Genomic DNA, 15,896 nt, shown 5'->3' with positions numbered 1-15,896 from the left:
ATTCTTTGGAACCAAAAGACCTAGGCTCACACCTCAACCCTGCTGTGTGACCTCGGGTAAGTGACTTAACCTCTCTGGGCTCCTGTTGACATCTGTGTGAAAGTGATAAAAAGGGGCCCTTGGAGGTCATGGTAAGGATAAAAAAAGGTGTTACAGACACACGATAAATATTTTGAATTGTGCTGCCATAACGAGACAGGTGTGGAGGACTGCATAAGACTCAGAGAAGTCTGGAATTAAAAGAAAAAACCAATTTCAACTTGTCAGAAAACATCCAAATGCTCTAAGTGGGAACCTGCTTCCCAGTGGTGATAGCAATCCCCACCCCAGTCTCCCGTCACACCTGCAAAGGGGCTGCTTTCTCAGGCACTGAGTCCCAGAAACAGCACCACAGCTGAGGGCATCAGAACGGACTCCCGGCCCCCGAGACACCGGGCTCAATCCAGTCCGACCGGACCTGGTTTGTTTTCCCGGGTGCTCAGGATTGTCTAGACATGGCCTGGCCATGTCCGAGCATGTGAAACATGGCTGTGGGGTCTGATGGCTTCATTTGGCAGCGGCCTGGGCCAAGTGATTGGCGCCAGGACCGTGAGGATGACAGAGTGCTGAAACCTCCCTGAGACAGGCGTCATATCAGATGGTGCCGCTGCCAGCTCAGGGCTCCCATGCACGGCGAGTGCGTCCTCAGCCACTGATGACAAGATAGGAGGGTTAGACTGGACAGCCGTGAGCCAGGGCAGCTGGCCAGGTGCGTCCTCCGGGTGGGGGAGTCGACCCTCCCCAGGTGAGCCCGTGTGGGCTGTAGGAAGGAGCATGGGACAGGGATGAAAGCACCCCAACTCTATTCATGTTGCTGGCTGGGGGGATGAGAGATGAAGCCACCAGAGGATGAAGTGTGGAGACCCTGAAGCAACCTGCAATGTGTGGGTCCTGTCTGCATCCCGACTTGAGTAGACAGGAGAGGGAGTTGGGTGGATAGACAGTGAGGCACAGGATGGATAGATGGATGGATACATAGATGAGAACACAGGTGCACAGAGGGATGGACAGATGGATAGAGAGACACAAGAGGTGGATAGGCAGATGGAGAGAGAGGTGGAGAAGCGTGAATGGACAGACAGACAAATGGGCGGTAAGACAGATAACACAGGTGAGTGGCTGTGTGGCTGTGGGGAAGACCTTCCTGCCCAGGAAGACAGATGTGCTGAGGGGGGGAATCTGAGCAACGGCCGGCTGGATATCTAATTATTTTGCAGAATCGCTGCTCATGGTCAGGTGTGCCGGGGGCTCACCTGGCTGTGGACCTGACAAAGAGCAGGTGCACAGCCAGGCCCAGCCTATGTGACCTCTTCGAAGGTCACATACAGGTGCTGAGGGGACCATTCTGTCACTGCGTCACCACTCAGCCCAGCACAGTCAGCATGTGCAGGGAGGGCCACCAGTTAGTGAGGGCTCCTTGTCTGCCAGACACTCGTGGTGTGGGGGAGGCAAACCAGGCCAGCAAGACCACCAATTTCCCCCTGGTGGCCAAGCGCCATAAATAGCCTGAGCCTATAGTCCAGCCGTGGCTCACCACTAAAAACTGGGACCCGTCCGCCCACCCTGCCTGGACCCAGGACCCGACATCCCAGAGCTCTGTTTTCTGCTGGTGTCACCAACTTCTAAATGACCTAGAACTAAAGCATGTCATTTAGTTGTTCCAGTATCTGTTGGTGACAGAGAAAACTAAGCATGTCCTTTCTTCCCAAAGCTGCTGTGACACTGGAGTGCGATGGCATGACGGGTGGCAAGGACAGCTTCTGCAGGAGGAAGGGAGTCTGGCTTTCTGCATGGTCCAGCACCCACCTCTCAGCCTTCAGACCAACCCCAAACCTCCAGATACTCCATGTAGTTGGGGTTTTTTGCTAAATATATCTTTTGGAGGTGGCGGAAGCTGCCTGAAGTGGCTTTTAAGGTGCCTGGGAACCAGCGGTCATTGGAAGGGATTTACTGGGCATATGGGCTTGGGGACAATTCAGATGCTCTGGGCTCTGCCATTTTGTCATTTGCCTAACTGGCACAGAGCGGGAAGGGACAACACATGAATGTCGGTCCCACACTGACACATCTGGAGGAGGGAGAACGGGTTCGTTGGTGGTGGAGGCTGGTGACAAAACAGATACAATAGAGCCTCAGGAAGGTCTGCAGGGTCTGAGGATGTTCGGTAAAGTGCCACCGTCAAATCTGAGAGCGGCACACCAGGCAGAGGTGGCCGTCAGGGACCAGGAACTCCGGCAGGGGGCAGGTCCCAGCCCCTCGGGGGCAGAAGCACAAGGCAGCCAGGTCTGGACGATGCCCACAGGGCCCTCAGTGACACTGGATTCAGTGACCGGGGTCCAGAGCCCAAGAGGAGTGTTGGAGATCAAACAGATCACCCCATCCAGGAAAACAGGAGAACCAGGCCAGAGCGTGGGTCCTGGTATCAAGGCAGGAAGAACCCTCTGGGGAGGGTGACAGTCCAGGCACAGGACTTGCTTATCAGAGACATTCTGAGGTGGCAGTGGACGGTGACCAAAGCCACAGACCCAGACCTGGCCTGTCCCCCACACACAGGGCCTATACCCCACCACGCACACGCCACAGACACAGTCACTCTGCTGAGTCTTCCCAGGCTCAGGCTCCTGGGGCAGGGGTCTCGTCTGCCTGGCCCAGCTGGGGGAAGGGGGTGCTTGGCGCAGGGTCTCGGTAGGGCTCTGTGGGGAAGGGAGAAGGCACTGGAAGGGGTAAGAGGAGGAAGGGGCAAGGGACAGAGGAGGGAAGGGAGGAGGGTGAGAAGGAAGGAAGCAGAGAGGGAAGGAAGGGAAAAGGGAGGGAAGGAGAAAGGACGTTCTTTTTCTTTGCATTTGAAAAAAACAACGTGGCAGCTCAAAAAAAGTCTTGCAGGGACTTTACCTGGATAAGATCACACCTTCCAGGGTCCCTCAGAGACTCACCATTCCATTGTTTTAAAGTGAGAATGCGTTTGCCTCAAAAGCTAAACAGAAGAAAGGGGCCACCTCGGTCTCAGTGGGAGTCCTGGGGCCAGGACTGGACCATGAGAGGCACTGCAAGGTGGACTAGGACCTAGGGTGAGTGTGAGAATGCTGACGGGGACATTTCACGGAATACACAGTAGAGCCTCCATAGTTGACCCCTCCTTAGGTTGACCTAATTCTCACAGACCGGACATGACCACATGTACGCATCAGGGTGGCAGGCCTAGTTCCTATGGTGACCACCTCTGTATGTTGATCAGTTTGTTACTGTCCGTTGGGTGCTCACCCCACCGAGGCTGTACCATCATTATCACACTCTAAAGGAACAGCGCCCAGCAAGGGTCTCCCCCCATCTCTGTTTCATAATGACAACAGCAGCTAACGATCACTGGACACAGCCATGAATTCTGTTAGAAGAAACATTTTCTTCCAGCGATGGTCCTAGGTCCCTCTGAAAGTGGAGGATGTTGGGCTGGTCCAGAATAGGACAGTCTATACGGAAGTCCCAGCTGATTGAAACAACAGGTGGGAAGAGCAAGGTGGTCACGTCTAGTAAGTTGTCTTTAGAGAATCACCTCTCCTTTGACTTGAAGTTCTTCTTCAATAAATTTATCCTAAGGGGCAACGCTCTCATAAATGTGACAAAATAACTGTACCAGGATTGTCTCTAAGGCGCCATTTCTCATAGAAAATGCCTGGAAGCTGTTTGGGGAAGAAGCTGCCCCCTCCTCCTGGGTTCCAGAATGAACACACTGGCTAACCCGCCAGGGACATGGGGCATTAGCAAGACACAGACATGTGGTTGGAAATCACCGAGACCCACATGGCATTTGTCATGGCATCGTCACCTCACCCTGACAGCTATGAAAATGGAAATAGTAGTTCGCATAGTTAGACTAAAAACGTAAATCTCAGAGGTTGTGCTTGGTGTAAACACGCAAGCTTTGGCAACAGAAGACACTTAAAAAAAAAGTCCCTTAAAATCATATCAATCGTGGTTCAATGGGCACTTAGGCTTCTTCCATGACCTCCCAATCATTGAACCTTGAACTATGAATGGATCAATAAACTGGTATATGTACACCATGGAATACTATGCAGCCCTAAAGAAGGACCGTGACTTTACCTCCTTCATGTTTACGTGGATGGAGCTGGAACATACTCTTCTTAGCAAAGTATCCCAAGAATGGAAGAAAAAGTATCCAATGTATTCAGCCCTACTATGAAGCTAACTTATAGCTTTCATAGGAAAACTATAATCCAATTATAGTCCAAGAATATGGGAGAAGGGGAAAGGGAGGGGAGGGGAGGGGGGAGGATGGGTGGAGGGAGGGTGACTGGTGGGATCACGCCTATGGTTCATCTTATAAGGGTACATGTGAATCTTTCTAAATGTAGAATATAAATGTCTTAACACAATAACTAAGAAAATGACATGAAGGCTATGCTAACCAGTTTGATGAAAATATTTCAAATTGTATATAAAAATAGCACACTGTACCCCATGAAAGTATTAATGTACACAGCTATTATTCAATAAAAAAAAAATCATATCAATATATTTACACTATGCTTTGAAACCTCTATCTCTGTTCCCTGATTCCTGAGAGACACTAGCCCTTCCTGATAAAAGACCTTTACTGGCAGGATTTTCAAATCGCTGTGGGAAAGTATTTTCTTGCATGATATTGTGGAGGGAGGGGGATTGGAGGGATCACTTCTGAGGTTTATCTTACAAGGGTACAAGTGAATCTTTCTAAGAGTGGAAATGAACGTTTTAAAACAATAACTAAGAAAATGACACGAGGGCTGTGTTAACCAGTTTGATGGAAGTGTTTCGGATTGTGTGTGAAAACCCCACACTGTACCCCAGAAGGGCACTAATGTACATAGTTACCATTCAATTAAAAAAAAAAAAGTAACTGTTTCCCAGGGATACTTTTCCTCTTTACGCCCTTCTGGAAAGAATGTCCAGGTCACCTCACCTGCCTGTCCAGGGGCTGCCCCTTCTCACCAGAGGTGGTGAGAAGCATCGCGGGGTGGCGAGCTCGGGATCTCTGAAAGGAAGATGCAAAATCAGAGACTAGACCAGGGACGGGAAGCGGCGGGCTTTTCTTCAACGTAAGATTTCCTTCCCTGAGGCAGCATGGGGGACCTTCAGATGCTGGGCGCCTTGCCAAAGGTCAGAGAAGGGTCCAAAACGTATAATTTTAGCCTTTTCAGATGGCCATTTCTGTCTCTGGGACATTACATACTGTCTCACCACAGTAGCAGAACCCTCATGCGGCTGGGTGGGGAGGCCCTGGCTTTTCCTTCTCCAGGCAGGGGGACTCCCAAAGACTAAACATCTATCAGCGCCTCCGAGACCTCCCATGTCACCGTGCTGCCACCCCAGTGTCACAGCAGTGGCACCTGGCTTCACTTCTCAAGTGTAGCGAGGCCCTGGCAAAACCTTCCACCCGCTCTGGCCTTAGATTCCTCAGTGCAGATGGCAGGAGGTGGGGTTTGCTCACCTGTGCCAGCTCTGATTTGGAGGTGGCAGTGGGCAGTGTCCTGTGGAGACCATCTGAGGCCCAGCCCAGGCTCAGAAGCTGGTAAATGAAGGCAGAAGCACGGGAGACACACTGCCTGTGGTCTTCCTCAGCGCCTGTGTCTCCCTCAGTCACTAGTCCCCACGCTTGGAGCTGGCCTACTGGGGGGGGGGGACTAGGAGCAGAAGGGCCCCTGGCCTCAGAAGAGTTTCAAACTGGGCACAGCTCCTCTCTCCCTCTCCAGAGGTGGACTCTCAGGCTGGGCCTCATGGCCGCCTCTCCTGTGGCAGAGATTGCAGTGGCCCCTGTGTACCCTGCTGTCCATGATGGCCCCTGTGTCCCCTGCCTGTCCATGGTGATGGAGTCCCACCACGAGCTCCTGAGACCTGCCAGGGGATGTTCTCAGCCTCGGCCCTTGCTCTTGCCCAGAAGGGGGAGGAAACAGACCCACCCTGGAGCGGTTCCCTGTTGGCACTGAGCTGGGTCAACAGGTGCATGCCCCAGTGTCCTCGTCCCTTGGTAGGGGACAACTCTGAAACAGGTGCTGTGGACTCCTGAGGTCCTCTGTGGGCTGAGCCCGGTGCCTTGCAGTGACCCACACTGATGCCCCATCCCTGCCCTGTCCTACTTCCCCCTCTCCTGCAGGTGCTCCTGGGACCAACTCACAAACTCTTTGTGTTTAAAGGCTTATCTCAGGTTCTGCCCCCCAGGAAGTATAGCTGAGACACAGATCTGGGGACTAGAGGGCTCCGGGCAATGCCCTTTGTCTCCCACAACATCTGCCACCGTAGGCTGCCACCAAACCCCATCACTGGAGGGTTGTGCAGCTCAGATATCAATGTTTGGTCTTCCCCAAAAGGCTCTAGTGGTCGAACTCAGGATCCAGCACCCCACTTCTCAGGAGACACATCCCCCAAACTGAAAGCAGGGACTTGAACAGATGGGCACACCCACAGTCATAATAGCGCTATTCACAACAGCCAGAAAGGCAGAGGCAACCCCAGCACCCACTGCAGATAAAGGGACAAGCAGAGTGTGGCACACACAAATGACGGTGCCCACGTGTTATTCAGGTTCCCCAAAGGAAGAGACCCCTTGTTCTTGAGGACATTATGCCCCGTGAAATGAGCCAGACACAGAAAGACAATGCCACAGGGCTCCCAGAGGCAGGAAGCACAACGGAGGGCGCCAGGGCAGGGAGGGAGGGGAGAGAGTGTTTCATGGGTGAGAGTTTCATTTGCGGATGCCGGACGGTGGCGATGGCCGCACATCAGCGCAATGCTCTTGAGACCGCTGAACTGCCCACTGGTAAATGCTTCAGACGGTTGACTTCCTTATGTGTATTTTATCATGTTTGAAAATAAAAATCTAAGGATTTTTTTTTTTAATAAAAAGACTGAGATCTGCAAATAGCTAAACGCAGCAGGAGATACCACATCAGTGCTTTCTCCCTGCTTGTCAGGCTACACGTTCATACGTGGCATGTCCAGGAGACTGGTGGTCAGGCACCAATCCAGGGACATCCAGCACTTGCTCTCTCACCCCTCAAACCCACTCTCAGCCCACTGCTGTGGTCACACCTGCCAGGGCTTGACACAGCTTAGGGCTGTGTTTTCCAAATATTAAAGATGCACGTGTGACCTTCAAAATTCCAGCTGCCACCAGGACCGTGGCAGACCATCTTCTCGAGACTTAACACAGTCACTCCCCTCCTGGCCTCTCGGTCACTGGTTCCTTTCCTAAGTGGACACTTCCATCTAATTGAACTCCCTTTGGAAGAACTCTTCATGTCTTTGATATGAATGGGAAGCCAATAGTGGGGGTCACAGGGAGAAAGTGACCACCTAAATCAATGGGAAATGAATGAATGCCATGAGCATAAAACAAGGCTTATTAGCATCGAACCAGACGCTGTGGCTGCCTGAAGCCCAGAGCTGAGACTTACCTCTCTTTGTTAAGAACGGAGGTCGGCAAGAGGTAAGAGAGAAGGAAAGACACAGACAGGCCGGTCAGAGAGGTTTGCATCATATAATCAGAAATCTTGAATGAGGAGTGAAAGGAAATAACTTTCTGCATTTTTGACCGGATCCCATTGAACACAAGGCCTGGCGTCCTGCCAAAAGTGTCTTAGGCATGCCCAGCAGAATGTGACTCAGAACTTAGGAGACACTGGTCTTCGGCAAGAGCCGCACACAGGCTGTAACTCCCCTGCCAACTCTGATCAGTTGGTGGTGGCCGCCTGGGGCCACATCCTGAGAAAGATCCCAAAAGAGCACACACTGTGTGATTTGACTCCCTGTCTGGCTCCAGCAGAAAAAACACTGTGATTGATTAGCAATGTCTGCCACAGACACAGGACGGGGCCACAGAACACATCCCACATCCTCGACATTCCCAAATGAAAATGCTCCGACTCCCCAAAAGGCTCTAGTGGTTGGACCTCCTCTGCAAGGTCATGACAGGCCAACGCTTCCTATCTCAAAATGCTCACTCAGGCAGCTCGTTTAGAACTGTGCCTGTGGGCATCACTGCTTGCCCCTTCTAACTGCGCAGGGAGGCAAGGCTTACAATTCTTGTTTTGCCACCGAGATGGAAACAGCTCGAGGAGGTTAGGGGACCTGCCCAGGGTCACAAGGCCAGGAACTGCAGAGCAGCAGCTCCCACCCGGCCCTGGCTCCACGTGGAATGCCCTGCCCCTCTACTCCTCGGCCAGCCGCTGCTGGGGGACTGGCCTCTGGAACCAGTGACCCAAACGTGTACAGCAACTGAGTCCGGAGGAGATGCTGATGTGTGTGCGTCCTGACTCCTCCAGGGGCAGCGGCTGTATCATCCGAGTAGACACAACAAACTTTTAATAACTCTACGCAGCTCATGAAGCCAGAAGTGTATTTTTACTCTGTGAGTCATTCATTTATTTGTCAATAGGGGCCGTATATAAACAGACCAGAGGCCCTGGAGACACCCTGGGGCCAGCGAGCCAGCTAGAGATGCTCTTGCGTCTGAAAGTGCCACAGATCATAGAGCTGTGGGCGCTGTCTGGGCGGGGGCCCTGGGAGGCCTGAGCCCTGTGGGCTTGGGAGGGGGCAGCCTCACTCTGGGCACACAGGCCTCGGCAGATCTGCCCAGCTCCACTGCCTGTGAGCCCATGGACCTGCCAGCAGGGCTGTGCAGCCATAGCTTACCCATCTGTGAAATGGGAACAGCAACGCTACCCTTCTGGGGCTCTGGGAAGATTAGTGATGATGACGTCTGCACTGAGCAGTTCTGGGATGTCATCTGTAACGGCCACAGGCTGCCAGCGGTGACAGACGATGGGGGCACAGACAGAGGGATTTGTTCCTCAAACACAAACTGCATGAGCTGAGCACCTACTATGCGCGGGGCACTTACTGTGTGTCGGGAAGACGGGAGGTGGAAGCAGTGTGAATGCAGCACCTCTGAAGATGAAGGCAGGTGTGAGGAGGAGCTCTGCCTCGGGGACACTGGCAGGACCCACCAAAGCTGAATTGCACACACATCATGCCCGCAGCTCCTTTTCTGAATATATGCCCCGTAGAGAGGAGAGCTTATGTTCTCCAACAGAGTGGGTGCAAGAATGCTCAGTGCATGTCTGCTCACAACAGTCAAGAAATTCCAACAGCTGGAGCCTCTGTCAACAAAAGAATGGACGCCCGAATGGGGTGGTATCCTCAGAGGGAATGCTGGCCTGCGAACCACTGCCCGACAGACCACGTGGAGGGGAGGGACAACCCAGAGCCAGACAAGGAGCACACGCCGTCTGGTCCCACTCGTTCCTGACAGTCAATATTACAGAAAAATCATCTAAGGTGATGGAAGTCAGAGGAACTGCAACCTCTGGAGGTGTGTATGTGGGGGTGGCGAGGGAGGGGAGAACAGCATTTGAGTCCTGGAGCCCCATTCTGATCTTAATACTTGATTGAAGGAGCTGACAGATTGTCCAGCCAGTTTCTACAGGGCTGTTGTCACCCCCACCTAGAGAGTCCTGACTACATACATCCGTGAAAATTACCTGTAAATGCACAGACGGGACAATTAGCTTGGTGTGTACATCCACAGGGATGGTGGAAATATTCCACAGGTTGAGGGTGACAAGGGCCCATGGTCTGAGTGGTCCCCATTGCATGAAGGAGTATGCAAATGTAAAAATTTGCATATATTGTGCTTTATAAAAAAGATACGGTGAGTAGAAAGTACACAAGAGGCTCCCCTAGGGACCCCAGGGTTGCAAACTCAGAAGTTCAGGAGGGCCAGGGAGATTTTTAAAAATGACTGAAGTGGGCCAAGGATAAGCTATAGCGATTTGGCTCCTCACATTGTTACTAGGTATAAAGTCTGCCTAAACAGATGGGTGGTCCCTGTCGCTCAGTGAGTAGGGTGTCAGCCCCATATACCAAGGGTGGTGAGTTCAAACCCAGCTCTGGCCAAACTGCAACAACAAAAAATAAAAAATAGTTGTTTTTTTTTAAAATATTGTTGAACTAAATTAAACCCCAGGCTTGGTTGTCCCCTCTCATAGGCTACAGGTCTGAGTCCTCTGAGTCCAGGAGACCTGCCCACATTGGCACAGCCACGGGCAAGAAATCAGATGAACAGAGTGTCGGGAGTGGGCAGTTTTCAACCGTGCAGAATGGCTGAAGTGGAAAGACCCAGATGGGAGAGTAAGAACCCACCCCTGGTTCTATCTGGAAGCCCTCAGACTTCCTGGGTGCACCCCTTGACCTCCAGCGATGCCTCAGCTTCCTTATCAGATGCTTTGTGAGGTTTCAGGGTTACCCACTTGGGTGCAGGAATTCCATCCCCTTGGGCTGTACCACTCATGGTAGGGACTCAGCAAATAGCACTTGGTCAAATTATTACTAATTAGTCAATCAATCATTCTAGACTCTATCAAAGGGTTGCTATGACAACACAGTGAGCTGAGGACCCAGGAGCCATCTGCCAGCGATGCTGATGTGACTTTGAGTTCAGACCCCTGAACAAGGAACAGCCCCTCTCTCCAAGGTGGGGGGTCGTGTGAAGCCATGGGGGGGGGCGTCCAAAATCCATCCCCAGAAACCCTGTTTTCCACACACCCAACTAATTATCCAATCTGTGCATTTACAGGTAATTTTCATGGATGTATTCAGTCAGGACTCTCTAGGTTGAGGGAGACAACAGCAGATTGTAGAAACTGGCTCGACAATCCGTCAGCTCCTTTAATCAAACATTAAGATCAGAATGGGGCCTGGGGACTCAAATGCTATTCTTCCCCCCACCCCCACACACACTTTGCTTTTTCTCCTTCCAAGCAAAATAAGAAACCTCCAAACTGAGACTGTCTTCAGAGGACAAGCAGGGTGAAGCCTCCCATGTCCCCTCTGCCCACCTGTGGCCTTTCTGCAGAGAGTGAGGCTGCCACCTGCTCCGGGGGGAGGGCCCAGAAGACTCCAGTGTCTGAGGCTGGACCAATCGCTGTGGCCAAGGGTGGAGTCTGATGGATGCTCCGTGCAGGGGGTCTCCTGTACACCTGATGGGGGGGGGAGGGTGTGTGTGTGTGTTTCTTCATAGATTAACCCAACTGTCTGCATGACTTAAGTTTATAGCTCCAGAAAGGTGTTGAATGGGTGGGAGAACCAAGAAGGGAGCAGAAAGACTGTATATTGGAGAAGGGGAATGGGGAGGAAGGGAGAATGGGAAGAGGGAAGGAGGAGGGGAGAGGACGAGGAGGAAGAGGAGGAGGAGAGGTGACGGCCAGGTAGGAATTAATTGCTGTTTACGAGATGCTTTCAGTTCGTCATCTCTGCCTCTCAACCACAATCCTGCCAGGACTCTCATTCCCACTCTCCAGAGACAAACAGGTTTCAGAGAAGGAGGAGCTTGCTGCCACCTGTGCCCTGTGATGAGGAAGAGGAAGGGACAGACTCCTGCCCAGGCCCTCCCGGGAGCTGGTGCTCTTTCTTGGGGCACATCTGTTTTCCACAGTTCAGTTAGGATTTTCCTTGAAGTTGACTTAACTTTCCTTTACTGCAATAATTTTAAAAAGCAAGCTTTAAAGCGGTGCTGTAAACGGAAAACCACTCTCTCTGGATAAGGAGAAAGTAGCTAACAGCAAGCTCAGTAAAAACAAAGCAGAGTCATTAGACCCCGGCCAGACCTCGCTACCTGCCCAGGGCTCGTGCCCCAGGCCTCGACCTGTTTGTTAGAAGATTAGCAGGTGTTAGAGAGGAGTGAGACAGACAGACACCAAGCCCAGACTCTCCTTGATGTAATCAGGGGGTGTGCAAGGGAAGGGACTGGGGAAAAGCTTCTCACCAGGTGACTCAAAGCTAAGTGGCGCTGCAGCCCTGCACCACCTGGAGTCAGGAAGGAACGGCAGGCTCCGTGCAGCTGTGTGTTCATTTGGAGGCCCCCTTCATCCACCGCCAGCCTCTTTAGCTTCCCTCATCCTCAGGGATAGAAAGTTCCTTTCTGAAATTACCGTGTCTGAATTTCCACTTTTAAGAGAACAGAAGAAAATTACCATCCCTATTTGCCTTTGGAAAATTTCCTCCCCCTGGCAAGGAAAAAATTGAGAAAACCCACCCAAAATCCCTCTTCAATGAGATGAGAAGACATCTATAGCCTGAGTGGCACAAGTGTGTCTGTGAAGCTGGAAGAGACCCCAGAAACTGTCTGAGGAGGGGACCCCCACGCACCACAAGCCCCCCCTACTGGTCCACCGTCGTTCCATAATTAAACAACATGCATCTCCAGATGGCCAGGCCTACTCATCTCCCAGCACAAGAGCAAACAGCACAGAAAGGCACATCAAATACGGTTGCTGCCCCCACCTCCTCCCATCATGCTTTGCTGACCAGAGACAACCACGTCTGGTTCTTTTAACTCTTTCTTCTAAAATTCACATCACTGGGCGGCACCTATGGCTCAGAGGAGTAAGGCGGCAGCCCCATATACCAGAGGTGGTGGGTTCAAATCCAGCCCCAGCCAAAAACTGCAAAATAAATAAATAAATAAATAAGTAAAATAGCTCAAAAAAAAAAATTCCCATCACTATGTCTAATGCGTATATATCGCTGTTTCCTGCTCATCAATTTCAGACCTCAACTACTGGCTTTTATTAAACGAGGACTTTAGCTCACGTCGCCACACTCTCCTAATAGAATTATATTGTCATTTTCCATGAAATTGGCAATGTTTTCCTTCTTATGACCATCCCATTATGATTCATTCTGAGACCAGGACAGTACTATCATCTTATTTACTTTCTTGTATAACTTCTTTTCCTTGGATTTCGTAGTTGCCTCAAGTTTTTTTTTTTTTTTACTTTTCTCTTTTAAAGATTATTTCTAAAAGTCCAAATGTTAATACTAGTTAACATGCGTATCCTTTGGCTAAAACATGTTATTTTAGAAACGTGAGACTATGCGTGAAGGGTGGGGGATTGCAGGTATCACGCCTATGATTTATCTTATAAGGGTACATGTGAATCTTTCTAAATGTGAATTATAAATGTCTTAACACAACAACTATGAGAATGACATGAAGGCTATGTTGGCCAACTGGAGGAAAGTATTTCAAATTGTATATGGAAACAACACACTGTACCCCATGATAGTATTAATGTGCACAAACATGATTTAACAATAAAAAAAAAAAGAAAGAAAAGAAGCCTGAGACTGTTTTGAAAGACTATTAAGATTTTCCTTCAGGAAAAATAGAGATTTAAGGAAAAATAATAATTAAATAAGAGTGCAGAGAGCATGACCATGTAGGGAAGTTTGTAAAAGCCCCATGCAGGTGACGACATGAGAGAACAGTGAGGCGGAAGTGACGCAGGGATGCTCCGAGCAGGAGGAGGAGCCACACACAGGTGGGAGGGGCGGAGCAGAGCCAGCGCATGCGTGTCAGGAACCGAATGCGCATTGGTCAAGTGAGGGCTTAACCTTTCCAGGGAGCAGGTGGAGGCTCCAAGGGGCAGACACCTTCCTTCTCCCTGGTAAAGGGCTTGCCCTGGTCCGTATCTTTGTAACCAAAGTCTCTTGTGAGTGAAGAAAGGAGAGAATTTGTGTCGTCCAGCACACAGAAGGGAGTTAGAGGATAGAGAAGATATTAGGGCTTCCTGCCCCCAGGAGCCCCAGCGTCCCTGGTTCTTCCTGCACCGCATTCCGGGCGGCCTCACTACGCAGGATGGACCCTGCTCCCCCCACTACCGTATCTGGCACCCTGTACCTGGATCCAGAGAAAACGTGGGCATCTGGTAGACCCAGGCAGTGCAGTTGTGTGCAGGGCAGGAGGGGGCAAGGTAAAAAAAGGAAATGGCTTATCACAAATTTCCAAATAGACTTGACTATGTGAAGTATTATATATATATATATAAGTCTTAGGAATTCATATTTTATAGGGGAAGAAGACTGTAAAATGCAAACCTGCGGTCAGGAAAATCCAAAATGTGGCCTGTCCCACAGGGTAAACGACCTGTTTCCTCAATAAATAAATTGAAAAAATGAGAGAGGGGAGGGGAGAAAACCAAGGAGGAAGAGGAAAGGAGGGAAGAGGGGAGGAGAGGAATGGGAAGGAAGCACAGATTCAAAGCAGCCGCCGAGAAACAGAAGCTCAACAAAACACAGAGTTTGTTCAGATTCTGACTCAAAGAAGGCAATTAAAAAAAAAAAAAAGGAGAAAATAGGTGATAGTGTATGACATTTGGGGATTTCTTGTCAAATTGTGATCAGGGTAGTGTGGCTTTTTAGAGAATCCTTTACATTTTTGAAATAGATCCTGGGAAGTTTTAAGGCTGAAACACTCTGCAGCTCATGACCCACTTGCAAACCGTCAAGACTGGCACTGAGCCGGCCTGGCTGGGGCTTGGTGGGGAAGTTGAGGGGCACTCTGTCCTCTTGTGTGTGTTAAATTTTCATCATAAAATCTTTGACATAATTCAGATTTTATGAACAAATAAAATCTATTTTATTAGAAGTCCCGCCTAAATTATATCCCCCTAAAATGTGGGAAGTCCTCAAAAATGTTTTACAAGCAGCCCTTCTTGGGACAGACTCAAATTGGTTCTTGTTGCTCACACAGCCAGAGAGGTGGCTCCTTGTCCCAAGGCTGGGGGACGCTGGTCCTGGGCTGGGGGACGTGCAGGTCACCCGCTTTGCAGTTCTGTGATTGGGAACCAGACATGGGCCTTTTTCCGGCTTGGGAGCTCATTTATTTTTGGCAAAAGGCAACATCTCCTTTCCAAGCTGGGAAGGGAAGATTTTAAAGGGCTTAAAACCCAACTCCAAAAATTCATTGGACATCAAACAGCTTCTCTGAAACAAGGTTTTGATGAATTGAGAGCAAATGAATCAGAAACACATGGATTAAATTCTCCTTAAAATCTGCATGGGTTTAAAATTGAAGGAGAAAGAGGCTTGGCAAATATCCTTCCAGTTTTATCAAACCCCAAGCATTTTACGAAACAATGTGAGACAGTCAGTGAAACCCCAGTGCAGCTTCAGAACACCATGCCTGGTTAGGTGACAAACACAGGTCCCCTTCAACATGCCAAAACGCTGTGAGCTGAACACTCCAGCTAACAGTGCCATGATGAGGTTCTGGTCTCTATAACCTCCCTGCTCTTCCTGAAGGCACGTAACTGTGTTGAAGGGAGTTGCAGAAGGCTGTGCTTCCATTCTGTTCGTCTCTCCACCTGCGATTAGAGATACCCTCCAAAATCCCCCTGCAGCCACTGATGGGAAACCAAAATGAGTCCTACCAGAGAAAGTGTAGAGGTGAGGCCCATCTCGGGCTCTGGACTAAAGCAAAGCGTATGTCCTTTCAGAACGGAAGCCTGGACTCCAGAGGGAGTGTGTGTGGCCAGGCACCTGCCTCTGTGCTCACATGACAGCCCCACGGCTTTGGGGCGTCACTGAAGCCAACTGCCTTGTAGTATCGGTGAGGAAATGGGGCCCAGACAGCCCAGGGACCTGTGTGGGCTCACCTGTCCGCGTGAGCAGCAGCACCGGCCACAGCCACACTGCGCGCGGAGAGCACACTCGCACAAATCCAAGGCAACATTCTGGAGTAAGACTCAGAGTCCTTGTGGATGTGTCCCTGGGATTGTGCAGAAAGACACTGGTGGCCCGCACATTTCCAGAATCAGGGCCAACTCTCCACTCTGCCTTGTCCATGCTGTCTAAATCAGGCGTCCTCAGACTACGGCCCGCGGGCCATACGCGGCCCGCCGAGGACATTTATCCCGCCTGCTGGGTGTTTTTGCCGCCGCTGCCTGTCCTGCTTAGCTGCTGCCTGTCCTTTTAAACTATAGTCTGGCCCTCCAATGGTCTGAGGGACAGTGAACTGGCCC

The sequence above is a fragment of the Otolemur garnettii genome, unplaced genomic scaffold (genome assembly GCF_000181295.1).
Source record: "Otolemur garnettii isolate 467f Iridium unplaced genomic scaffold, OtoGar3 scaffold00185, whole genome shotgun sequence".
NCBI lineage: Eukaryota > Metazoa > Chordata > Mammalia > Primates > Galagidae > Otolemur > Otolemur garnettii.
Note: the sequence above shows the minus strand (reverse complement) of the source record.